Source organism: Lissotriton helveticus, chromosome 6 (assembly GCF_964261635.1).
Source record: "Lissotriton helveticus chromosome 6, aLisHel1.1, whole genome shotgun sequence".
NCBI classification, from domain to species: domain Eukaryota; kingdom Metazoa; phylum Chordata; class Amphibia; order Caudata; family Salamandridae; genus Lissotriton; species Lissotriton helveticus.
The window spans coordinates 44,787,268-44,800,201 of NC_136067.1; the positions used below are offsets into that span (position 1 = coordinate 44,787,268).

General features: G+C 47.3%; 1 protein-coding gene across 6 annotated transcripts in view; it reads right to left on the minus strand.

Annotated features, from left to right (window-relative positions):
- DNAH8 (dynein axonemal heavy chain 8) overlaps positions 1–12,934 on the minus strand; it is a 10,041,960-nt gene that overhangs the window by 717,007 nt on the left and 9,312,019 nt on the right. The gene's annotated exons all lie outside the window — the stretch shown is intronic.

The window sequence follows — 12,934 nt, forward strand, 5'->3', positions numbered from 1 at the left end:
ACCTATGCCCTGGGCACCTAAGGTACACTGTACAGGGACTGATAAGGTGACTCAGTATCCAATTAGATATGTACCTAGGGTACATGGAATCCATTTTACAGAGAGAGCAGTAGGCCTGGGGTCCTGAATAGCAGGGCCCCAGGTCAACTAAGTCAGAAAACCAGCAAAACACCAGGCAAAATGTTGGGGGCAACCATAGTCAGGGATCTACCTTCCTACATAACCCCCCACCCAAACGAAAGGAGATAAGGCTATCCTTGACAGGTAAGCCTATATTGCCTAAGTGGCCATATAAGGAAGTACCAGCACTGGCATGGTTACCCCCTATCTCATGGTCCACTAAGCAATCCCTCACCCTAAGGGTGTCTGAGGGTCTCCACCATAGGGAATCTCTACCTGTGGTGTGTTTTGGCAAAGTAAAAGGCTGGTGCTGAGATGGAGTACTGAAGTGAGGCTCCACTAATTTTGGGCTCAGCTTCCTCCAATCATTATCCACCACAGAGGCCTTTCTTTCCAAGACTGAGTTGTGTTGAGCTCTCAGGGTCAACCTCTGGCTACCTAAAGCTGGAGGTTGGGTCCCTCTGTTTGGCTTACTGGAGGGACAGGTCAGGTTTGGGGCCCTCAGGTCCCAGGTTTGGCTGTGCCCAACAGTGTCCATCTGTGGGAGTTCCCTAACTAGGTTTAAGGGGGATCCCTCAGGAGTTTGTGTTATTTTCACCTGGCTAGGATTACTAGCTTCAGTGCCCTTAATCTGCTGATTGGGGAATTCTTTTGGACAGGGGGCCCTTTGGGGTCCAACACTGGCCTCCCTGACCTCTACAGCCCTGGGCTGACTGAGGCAGGGTAGAGAGGGGCAGGTTACCTGCTCCAGACTGGGTCCCACCTTGGAAGGGTCCACTGACATCAGGGGTTCTGCCAGGCTAGGCCTGACTACCTCTGGGGCAGTTTCTTCACAAAGGGTCAAATCAGTTCCCTGAGGAGGCTGATCCTTTCCTAAAGTCTGGTGGGAGGGAGATTTCTCTTCCTCCTCAATGCTCTCTGTCTGAGTGGAGTGATCCATACTTTCAGGCTTCACAACACTATTATCTGTCTGAGTTTGAGCTGTGGCCATCACAACTCTCCCAACCTTTTCAGGAGGGGGCTCAGTTTGGGTGTGGGCTGTGACCATCACAGCCTTGACAACCTGTTCTGGGAAGGAAGTTGTCTGAGATGGGGCTGTGACTGGCACAGCCCTCCTGACCTGTTCAGGGAGGATATCTTGGACTGGGGCTGTGGCTATCACTGCCCCACTAACCTTACCATGGGTGTTTACCATTTTAGAATGGGTTTCTTGCTCTACTTCAGCCCAGGCTGAGAGCTCTAAATCATTCCCCAGTAGGCAGTCTACAGGCAAGTTTGGTGACACTGCCACTCTCTTGTGGCCAGTGACACCTCCCCAGCTGAGATTGACCACTGCCATGGGATGATCTCTCTGTACTCCATCAATATTGGTCACCTGGTATGTGGCACCAGGTAAAAGTTGCCTTGAGGGGACTAGACTCTCAGTCACCATGGTGATGCTAGCCCCTGTATCTCTATAGGCCTCAACTTTTATACCATTGATGAGGGGCTCCTGTCTGTACTTGCCCAAAGTGTTGGGACAAGTTGTGAAGTTGGCAAACCCCATGCCAGTCTCACAGACAAGAGTATCTAAGTTTGGGGACCTGGTTAGGCCAGAGTCCCCAGGAACTCCCAAAGTAAATGCACCCAAATTCTTGGGGGCACTCCCACCACCTGGGGGATTACTACTAGTAGTAACAGGAGGCTTGGGAATGTTACTTGGGGGTATGTTCTCCTTATTGTTGTTCTTTGGGCAACTGCTGTCAGTTTTCAAATGACCCACCTGCTTACAGGGATAACAATAAGGTTTCTTTTGGTTATTAGAAGGATTCTGGGACCCACCCCCCTCAGAGGATTTTTGGGGCCCTGATGTGGTTTGATCTGTAGATTTATTCCCACCCTTCTCTTGAGGCTTGGTTGATTCCTTTTTCTGGTCACCACCTTGGTACTTGGGCCTCATCCTGGTTCTGACCCATTTGTCTGCCCTCTTACCCAATTCTTGTGGAGAGGTCAGATCAGAGTCTACCAGGTGCTGGTGTAATAACTGGTTCTGACAATTATTTAAGACTTGCTCTCTCATAATAAGATTACCCCGGTGCTCACTGTGCATAGGCCGGCTTGAACCAGTTCCAGGGGCACTCCAGCCCCTGATCTGGGGAAAGACCGCCAAAGGAGAGGGGTGTAACCACCCCCCTCCTAGTCCCACCCATAGGGCAGTACTTAGTCGCGTGCCAGCCCCTTTTTGCAGGATAAAGGTAGGAACTGGCCCCCTTCCAAATTAGATCATCTTTGAATCCTGAAACTACTTTCCACGAAAGGAACTCAAGACTTCTTCCCAAGATTCTCCCTTGTGACTAAGGAGTAGTCACCCCGCAGCAGCAGGCACCAACCAAGCATCGCGGTTTGTTGCCAGTCTCTCCTCTGGATCAAGACTGCTCCAGCACGACGAGAACCGGCTTCCCTGGCACCTCTGACCTCAACCTACATCATCAGCCCAGCTGTGATCCGTGGGTGCGACGAGACCTCGAGGGGCCGGCCATCTTCAGAACTGCACGACGCTTGTCCAGCACGACCACCGAGTGACCCTCGACTGAGTGCTTTGGGGTAAGAGAAGCCCCGACCCTGAGCAGCTCCAGCACCGAAGTTCAGCCCCCCTGCATCCACGAGATCTGCGTGGGGCCCTTCTGCTCTTTGTTGCTCACCGCGTTGTCCAGGTCACTTGCCCGTTGGCTAGTGACCTTCTGACGACGAACTCTAACGACAAACACCGCTGGTCTGGTTGCTCCAGACTGGCCCTTGCTTCCCTCCTTCAGAGAAGTACCCTGGACCCTCCTGGTCCACTCAAGACGCCATTTTAGGTCCACCGCGTGGGCCTTGCATTTGCCAAGACTTGTTGCCCAATCCTGGGTCCAGTGACGTCGACAGCAAGTACCTTCGTGGGACAGCTCGCACCTCCATCCTGGTCGCCGACAACGCCTCCTGGTCCGAGAGACTGCAGAGCCCAGCAGCGCCCACTCACCTGGCTGAGGTGACTTCGTCCGGTGCCATCCTGGTGCCCACCTAAATCACTGGCTAGTGATTCAGAACTTGGTCCCCTCTGCTTACAGGTTTCTTCTTCCCTGATCCAGGCTTGGATCACCACGAACTCCTTCACTGGCCGCCTGCCAGCAACTCCTTTCTTCAGGCTCCTGGATCTTCAACGAGGGTTTCCGACGCAACTTGAACCCTATGCAGCCGCAGCCCCTGGGCTAGGTAAACTGAGTACTCCGGTGCTCCAGCATAGTCCAACACCCTACGTGTTCGGATCCACCCTTGTTTTCGACCCACCTAGTCGGGTTCGCCAGAGAACAGTAACTTTGTGAAGTGCTAGTATCCATAGACTTGTTCCCGCATTACGCGTGAGAGTTCCCACTCTGCACACGGCGTCCCTAGGCCTCCTGCTTCTAATCTAAGGGTTCAGCATTGTAGGCCTAGCGTTTCTACAGTCTAGAAAAGTATTACTTACCTGCTAGTAACTTCGCATTCCACTTCTTGTGTATATGGTTTTTCGTTCCCCTCGGGCATTTGTGTAAATTGTGCGACTTTCAGTAATTCTTTAAGAGTTTTGTTGTGTGCTTAGCTCCCTGTCTCATAAAGAGCCAGGGTAGTCTTGTTATAAATAAGTACTTTAGACATGTTTAGAAATAAAGCTAAGGAAGAAGCATATAACATACCTCAAGCACTCCTGCCTACCAAAATAAAAACTAATAAAAGAGGTAAGATTCTCCTCGAGGAACTTAGTTCCCTAGAGGGACTTATCATAAATGGCAGGATGCCTTCAGATACTCCCGCTAACTATACACATGGATCCATTAGGGGTGAATCCATTTTGGATTATGTAATAACGGACTTTGATACGTTCTCTTTTCTTAAAGATGTGGTGATCTCTCACTCCCCCTTGAGTGATCATAAAATCATTAATATAACTGTCTCATTAACTCCCCCTGAAACTAACCCTTGGTCCTTAAAGAATAGAGGTTTCTCTATTAAGTGTAACTCGGATAGATGTTATTGGGGAGCTACCAATATCAAGGACGTACAAAATATCCTTGCCCAATTGCTATTAGAATTAGATTACTGGCAAGGTAGGGAATTCCTTTTTCTTGAAAATCTTCTTAAAAAAGTCACCGCGACGGTTAGGATTATAGGAAATCCCAGAAAGAAACATTTCTCTCCTAGTCCACTATTAATATTAAATAAGGAGATAAATAAACTTGTCAGGAAACAATACCTTAATAGATCGGGGGAAAATGAGTATCAGTTAGCTGTATTAAAAAGAAGGAGGGTAAGATTGAGATCCAAGATAAAAAGAGAAAAAGAAGATTCTCTATGGATCAAGTTAAGAGAGGCTTCAACTTGTAATAATTCTAGAGATTTCTGGTCCACAATAAGGCAAGGTTGTGGCTCTATAACAACTCCCACTCCCATAGCTATTACAGAAGAAGTCTGGTCCCTATTTGTGTCCACCTTATATGCACCTAATGGTGCAGGGGGGGATACATGGGACCCAGGCCCAAATAGTGATTATAAAATGGAACTTCCTACTGAGCAATCCATAGCTACCGTGATAAAGAGCATACGCTCTTCCGGTGCTATGGGTCCTGACGAACTACCCATGTCTATAATTAAGCAAGATGGTAACGTTTGGAGTAGGATTCTTCTTCCAGTATTTCTAGCATGCTTTAAATTACGAACAGTCCCCGACTCTTGGCGGGGAAGTATCCTAATCCCTATTTTTAAAAAAGGTGATCGGGACAAACCCTCTAATTATCGTCTAATAGCTTTATTAGACTCTATAGGAAAAATTTTCGCTAAACTTTTATTAATGTTAATAATGGAATGGGCAAATTTAAATAGTATTTTACCCATGGAACAGACAGGATTTCGAAAAGAGCATGGAACCTTAGATAATTTAACATTACTACAGGTAATTATGGATAAATATGCTCGTGTCCGAGGTGGCGGCGTATACGTAGCATTTATAGATTTCTCCACGGCGTTTGACAAGGTGGACCGTCCAACGCTGTGGAGAAAGTTGGCTGCATTGGGTATGCCAGGATACCTACTCGATCTAGTTAAGTCTTTACATTCGAACACGTGGTGTAAGGTGTTACAAGGTGGTGAGAGGGGCCTTTCTCAATCTATCCCCTCGCTGAACGGATTAAAACAAGGGTGTATATTGGCACCCATATTGTTTTCCTTGTATACGGCCGATTTACCAACATCTATCGCAGTTTGTGAGGGACTAGCCCCGATAATTGGAGGGTCAGCTATATCGATTCTAATGTATGCGGACGATATACTTGTTTTAGATTTGACCCCGAAAGGTCTATCTAATCGCCTTCATGCATTGAATCAATTTGCTGAAGCACATTATATGAAAATTAATAGTTCTAAAAGTAAAATCATGTGCATCTTCGGTAAGAAGAAATGCAGGTCTAGTAGCTATAATTGGACTATTAGCGGACAAAAATTTGAGGTGGTCAAAACCTATACGTTTTTAGGTAAAATAATATCTGCTAATCTTAGTGAGAAGCCTCACATTGAACATAACTCTCGTAAAGCGTTGGCCCATGGTATGGGATTATGTTCTTTGTATAAAGCTACCGGGAAGAGGCATTTCTCCCTATGTCTGGATGTATTTAGAGCGAAAATTCCTGCAACCCTTCTATATGGTATTGAATTAGTGGAGCTGAAACAATGGGGTTTCTTGCAAAAAATAGAAGGAAAGGTACTAAGAAAAATTTCTTCATTTAATACAGCTTGTTCTACATCTTCATGCAGGCTGGAATTCGGACTCCGAAGTTGTTGGGCTCAGGGGTTGGTTGCCCTTGTAAGATGGGTAGCCTGTTTGGCCAGAGGTAAACCGGGTACCTTACGAGAAATCCTAAAAAAGGAACTCCTGGGCAACTTTAATGAGTTCTCGCTGCTGGTAAAAAACTTTAGAAAAGCGGTATCACTGCTTGAACTGGATGAAAGTACGTTATTCTTACTTTCACCATCTGAGTTAAAGTTGAAATTAAAAAGTATGTCTTGGGAACTTTGTTTCAAGTCGGATATACTTGCCCAACCCAATCAAAAAGAAAGGGAAGCCCTGGTTAAAACATATACCCCAAAATTAGCCCAACAATATCTTATTTGGAATACTCCTCATGGTGTCCGTAGACTATGGTACCTTTTACGCCATAATTTGCTTCCATTCAATTCGCTTTTAGCAAAATGGTATGGGGTATCTCCTCTATGCAATTTTTGTAATAATGCTGTACAGGATCGCAATCATGTTTTGTTTATTTGTCCGGTATTGCGCCCTTTGCGCCAAAAATGGTTAAAACCAATTTGTTTACAATTGGGAATTGTAAATGTAAAAATGTTTTTCCATGCACTTTATTGCCCCCCTAACGAAATGTTCTGTTCCAGAATTTTTAAATATTTTAAAGGGATTTTAGATATTTATTAATGAATTTCAGGGTGAAGTTGATGATTGCTTTACTAGCAGATGCGTAGTGTCTATTCTTTTTGCTGTATGATGTCATTTATCCATTACCTGTATGCTAATTATGTGTATACTTTTATGTGGCCCTCAATGAGAGCCAAAACATAATAAAATTTGACTTTGACTTTATAAATAAATACACTTTATTTTTGATAACAACTTGTGTGGTGTCCTTTCACTTGGTGTTCAAGGGGTAATGTGATGGTAAAACAGCTGGCTTAACACGCCCTCTAGAGTCTTAGCCTTAGACTGCTCGTATCCATGCTACTAGGATAGCTGGTCTATAAGGTTGACTTACAACCAATCATCAATGAGGGTTGTTTGGACTGATACAGAGTGCTCACTAGAATAGTGAACATTATATATCAGGCCAACTTCTCACATTGGTGAGCAGCGGTTGGGATTTGAGCTTGCTGTTGTTTTACCACGCATATCCTAAGAATATCATTTGAAAGATCACATAAGTACTAAGGTACATATAACTAAGCTTAGAATACTCTGAGTTCTACTGAACCAGCTGTTGTAGCTCCTAGGGCCTAGCACACCCTAAACTACAACTCAAGTAAGGGATCAGTAGGTAAACATATAGTGTAGGTAAGTGCACCACTTACACCTCACTAGAAAAGCATGTCTACCCATGGAGAGTCTACTGAGACTCCCCTTGTGGATCTTGACCCCCCACAGGTCAAATCAAGATATGCAGCTCTCAGTTTCCAGGAGATGAGACAAATGTGTACCTCCAGGAAACTGAAACAGGGGTCTAACCCCACCATTCCCTTTCTGATAGGTCTCTTAGAGACATATGATGCGAGAAAGATTTCTCAGCTAGATGGGAATATGCCAACCTTAGAGGGTACCACTGGGGATCCAGACCTCCACAACACTGTAAATGCAGTTGAGGAGGAGGATCCTGAGGAACTCTCTGGGGATGAGGCAGACAAGGGTCTTGAGGTAGTCAGAAGGCTAACTAGGGCCAACTTAGACTTGCTTGGGCTAGGATCTGGGGGACCCCCAGTACTGACCCTAAGTAGGCCTAACCTTGGAGTTAGGAGAGATAGATCTCTTTCTAGGGACTCCAATAGATCTCTGCACTCTAATGCCTCTTCTCAGAGGAGAAGGAACTCTCCCCAGAGGAGATTGACTTCCCCTCAGAGAATAGAGAATGAAGCCAGAATGAGACAGGCTGCTCTGAGGATTGAAAGGGAAGAACTTGCCCTGGCCAAAGAAAAGCTTGCCTTTGCTAGAGAGCAGCAGATGAGTGGGTTAGTTCCCACTGGTGGCAGCAATCTCCCAAGAGATAGAGAGAAGGGTTTAGACACTAAACACCTGACAAAAATAGTGCCCCCCTTTAAGCAAGGGGATGACATCCAGAAATGGATGGCTGCTTTGGAGAGGGCCTGCACTGTGCAGGGCATTCCCCAGAGTCAGTGGGCAGCTATACTGTGGCTCTCCTTTGATGGCAAAGGTAGAGATAAGCTCCTCACTACAAGAGTGGAGGATGCTAACAATTACCAGGTCCTGAAGAATACACTGGTTGATGGGTTTGGTTTAACCACTGAGCAGTACAGGTTGCTGTTCAGAGACACCCAGAAAACTCAGTCTCAGGACTGGTCTGACTTTGTGGATTGTGCCACTAAGGCTTTGGAGGGCTGGTTGCTGGGTAGCAAGGTTACTGATTACACAGGATTGTATAATCTGATGATGAGAGAACAAATTTTAAATAACTGTCAGAACCAGTTGTTGCACCAGCACCTTGTTGATTCAGATCTGACCTCTCCCCAAGAATTGGGAAAGAAGGCAGACAAATGGGTCAGAACAAGGATCAAGCAGAACCAGAACCAGAACCACGGTGGTCAGAAGAAAGCAGACCAGAAGGGTAATACTAAGAGTGAACAAAATGACCAGAAGTCTTCAACAGGTCCTCAACAAACCAAAGAGGGTGGGGGTCAGGCTTCACAGCAGAAAAAGAAGACTCAAGAAGGCCAGTCAAAAAGGTGGTGCCAGTACTGTAAAAGTAAGTCTTACTGGTTTAGTGAGTGCACCAACAGAGGAGGGCAAACCTCTACCACTACAGCCCCTAAGGCAACTGCACCCCCTAGTACAGCCAGTAGTGGTAGTGCACCTCCCAAGGGATTAGTTGGGTTAACCTTGGGAACTGAGGAGTCTGACAACTTAGTTGGCACACTCACTCAGGCTGTCCTTGTCTGTACAGGGGATATGGATATGTCCCCTGATGTAAGTCCCAATACTTTGGGCAAATACAGGCAGACACCTTTGATAAATGGCAAAATGGCTCAGGCCTATAGGGACACTTGTGCCAGTGTCACCATGGTGACACCTAACTTTGTGGACCCTGGACAGATCATGCCAGTTACAGATATCCTGGTGACCAATGCCAGCAACGTCACTACCAGTCATAGTATGGCGATTGTTGCTTTCTCCTGGGGAGGGGTAAGTGGCCAAAAGAAAGTTGTGGTTAGTTCAGACCTCCCAGTGGATTGTTTGTTGGGCAATGATTTGGAGTCATCACTATGGTCAGAAGTGGAGCAGAGGAGTCACATGGAAATGTTAGGCTTGCCAGCACATGTGCTTGCTGTGACTAGGTCACAGGCCAGAAGATGCCCCACTGAACAGGTGCTGGATCCTGGAAGAATGGACCAGACACCTTCCAAGAAGAAGAGCAGTAGGGTTAAGGCTTTGCCTTCCCCCTTGCCCCAGGTTGAGGATCAAGTCTCTGAGGAGGCTGATCTGAGAGAGCTGAGGGAAACTGAGCCTAAAGAGCTTGAACTTGATCAAGTTGAGTTTCTGGGCTCAGGGGGACCCTCCAGAGAAGACCTGGGGAAGGCACAGTTAGACTGCCCTTCCCTTGAACCCCTCAGACAGCAGGCTGCTGCTGAGGCTGCAGGGAATGCCACAGGTGCCCACAGGGTATACTGGGAAGATGGACTCCTGTACTCTGAGTCAAGAGACCCCAAGCCTGGTGCAACCAGGAGGCTGGTCATCCCCTTGTCTCAGAGGGGTTTCCTTCTCACCTTGGCCCATGAGATTCCCCTTGCAGGTCACTTAGGCCAGACAAAGACTTGGGACAGGCTTGTCTCACACTTTCACTGGCCTCACATGAGTGAGAATACCAAGGAGTTTTGTCGCTCCTGTGTCACTTGCCAAGCCAGTGGTAAGTCAGGTGGCACAACAAAGGCCCCCCTCATACCACTACCTGTGGTGGGGGTTCCCTTTGAAAGAGTGGGGAATGACATTGTTGGTCCAATGGAACCCCAGACAGCATCAGGGCACAAGTTTATACTGGTGGTGGTGGACCATGCCACCAGGTATACTGAAGCTATTCCACTTAGGACCACTACAGCACCTGTAGTGGCAAGGGCCCTAGTTGGAGTGTTCTCCAGAGTGGGCTTCCCTACGGAGGTTGTTTCTGACAGAGGTGCAAACTTCATGTCAGGATATCTGACTGCAATGTGGAAGGAATGTGGTGTCAACTACAAGTTCACCACACCCTATCATCCACAGTGCAATGGGCTTGTTGAGAGATTCAACAGGACCCTCAAAGGGATGATTCATGGACTACCTGAAAAGCTCAGGCGTAGATGGGATGTCCTGATACCCTGCCTCTTGTTTGCTTACAGAGAGGTCCCACAGAAGGGGGTTGGCTACAGCCCTTTTGAACTTCTGTATGGGCATCCTGTAAGAGGACCCCTGTGTTTGGTGAAGGAAGGATGGGAGAGACCTCTCAAAAAGCCTGCAACCAACATAGTGGACTATGTACTTGGTCTCCGCTCCAGGATGGCTGAATACATGGAGAAGGCAACTAAAAACCTTGAGGCCAGCCAAGAACTCCAAAAAGCTTGGCATGACCAGAAGGCTGTCCTGACTGTATACCAGCCTGGACAGAAGGTGTGGGTGCTGGAGCCATTGGCCCCAGCAGCCCTCAAAGACAAATGGTCTGGGCCCCACACCATCATTGAGCAAAAGGGAGAGGTCACCTACCTGGTGGCCCTTGGAACTCCCAGGAGCCCCCTCAGGGTGCTCCATGTGAACAGGCTCAAGGCATATGTCGACAGGAAGGACATGAGCTTGCTCATGGCCACAGATGAGGGACAGGAGGAAGAGAGTGACCCTCTCCCAGACCTGCTCACTCAGAATCCTGATGATGGATCAGTAGATGGTGTTGTCTTTTGTGGCAGCCTCTCTGAAACTCAGCAGCAGGATTGTAGACAAGTTCTACAATCCTTTAGACATATGTTCTCTCTGACACCCAGCCAAACTGATTGGTGTACCCATGAAGTGGACACTGGAGACAGTCTGCCTGTCAAGAGTAAAATCTACAGACAGCCTGATCATGTCAGAGACTGCATCAAGACAGAAGTGCAGAAAATGTTGGAGCTGGGAGTCATTGAGCCCTCAGATAGCCCTTGGGCTAGCCCAGTAGTTCTAGTGCCAAAGCCTCACACCCAGGGTGGTAAGAAAGAGATGAGGTTTTGCATAGACTACAGAGGACTCAATGCAGTCACTAAGACTGATGCCCACCCAATACCAAGAGCAGATGAACTTATAGATAGATTGGCTTCTGCCAACTACTTAAGTACATTTGATCTGACAGCTGGGTATTGGCAAATCAGGTTAGCTGAGGAGGCCAAGCCCAAGACAGCATTTTCTACCCCTGGTGGGCATTATCAATTTGTGGTAATGCCCTTTGGTTTGAAAAATGCACCTGCCACCTTCCAAAGGCTGGTGAATCAAGTTCTCACTGGGTTGGATGACTTCTGTGCAGCATATCTTGATGATATAGCTGTCTTTAGTTCCACCTGGGAGGATCACCTGGTCCACCTGAGGAAAGTGTTAGAGGCACTGCAAAAGGCAGATCTCACTATCAAGGCCACTAAGTGCCAGATAGGGCAGACACAGGTTGTATACCTGGGCCACCTTGTAGGTGGAGGCCAGGTTCAACCCTTGGAGAGCAAGATACAGGCCATCAAGGACTGGGCTCCTCCAACCACCCAGACTCAGGTTCGAGCTTTCTTGGGCCTGACTGGGTACTATAGGAAATTTGTCAAGAATTATGGGTCCATTGTGACTCCACTTAATGACCTGACAAGTAAAAAGATGCCAAAGAAAGTTCAGTGGACAGCAAGCTGTCAGAAAGCATTCAATGACCTAAAGCAGGCCATGTGCACAGCACCTATCCTAAAGAGTCCAGATTACTCCAAGACCTTCATTGTCCAAACAGATGCTTCTGAGTTGGGTGTGGGAGCTGTTCTATCTCAGCTGAATTTTGATGGTAACGACCAGCCTATTGCTTTTATTAGCAGAAGGCTGACCCCCAGAGAGAAAAATTGGTCAGCTTTTGAGAGGGAGGCCTTTGCTGTGGTATGGGCCCTGAAAAAGTTGAGGTCATACTTGTTTGGCACTCACTTTAAGATTCAGACCGACCACAAGCCCCTCTTATGGCTAAATCAGATGAAGGGTGAAAACCCCAAACTACTTAGGTGGTCCATTTCCCTACAGGGGATGGATTTTACAGTGGAGCATAGACCTGGTACTGATCATGGCAATGCTGATGGGCTCTCCAGGTATTTCCACTTAGAGCAAGAAGACTCACCTGGTCAAGGTTAGCTTATTGTCCCAAAGTTTTGGGGGGGGGGTCATGTAGGAGAGTAGGGTCTGCAATCCTATGATCACCCAGATTGTTGCTTTTTGCTTCACTGGTTTACGACTTTCCCTGGCTGTGTGCCTGCTAATCAGACCCACAGCCTAGCTGTTCTCTCTACTCCAAATTGTACCCAGGTACTAAATTGGCACTGGGCCCTCTCCAAGTCCCTGTACCCAGGGCTGAGGTGCACCCAGAAGTCTCCCAGGGGCTGCAGCATGTATTATGCCACCCCTGGGTTCACTAACTAAATCAGACACAACTGGCTGCTTGACAGCTGGGGCAGAGTGGTGTACTCACCCTCTGCTGTAGATATAGTATTCCTATATCTAAACCTAAATGGACACACAGATCTCCTATCAGTCACTCCTATGGCAGGCCTTGACAATCCTGAAGGCAGAGTGCTTGGAATCGTGTGAGATAGTGCTCTGGCATGAGCTGAGGCTGTCTGCGGCTTTCGGGATCCATCCCTTAACCGTTTCCATGATATCGCATACCATATACTCTTAAGTGCATTATAATCCTCGCGGTTATGTGCCAACTCTGGTATCGCTTTATCAAAACATGTCGAGTAAGGTGTCATACAAATTGGAATACTAACCCCTCGCCAATTCTGGCGACGGGGTTAGCATTCCACCCTTCTA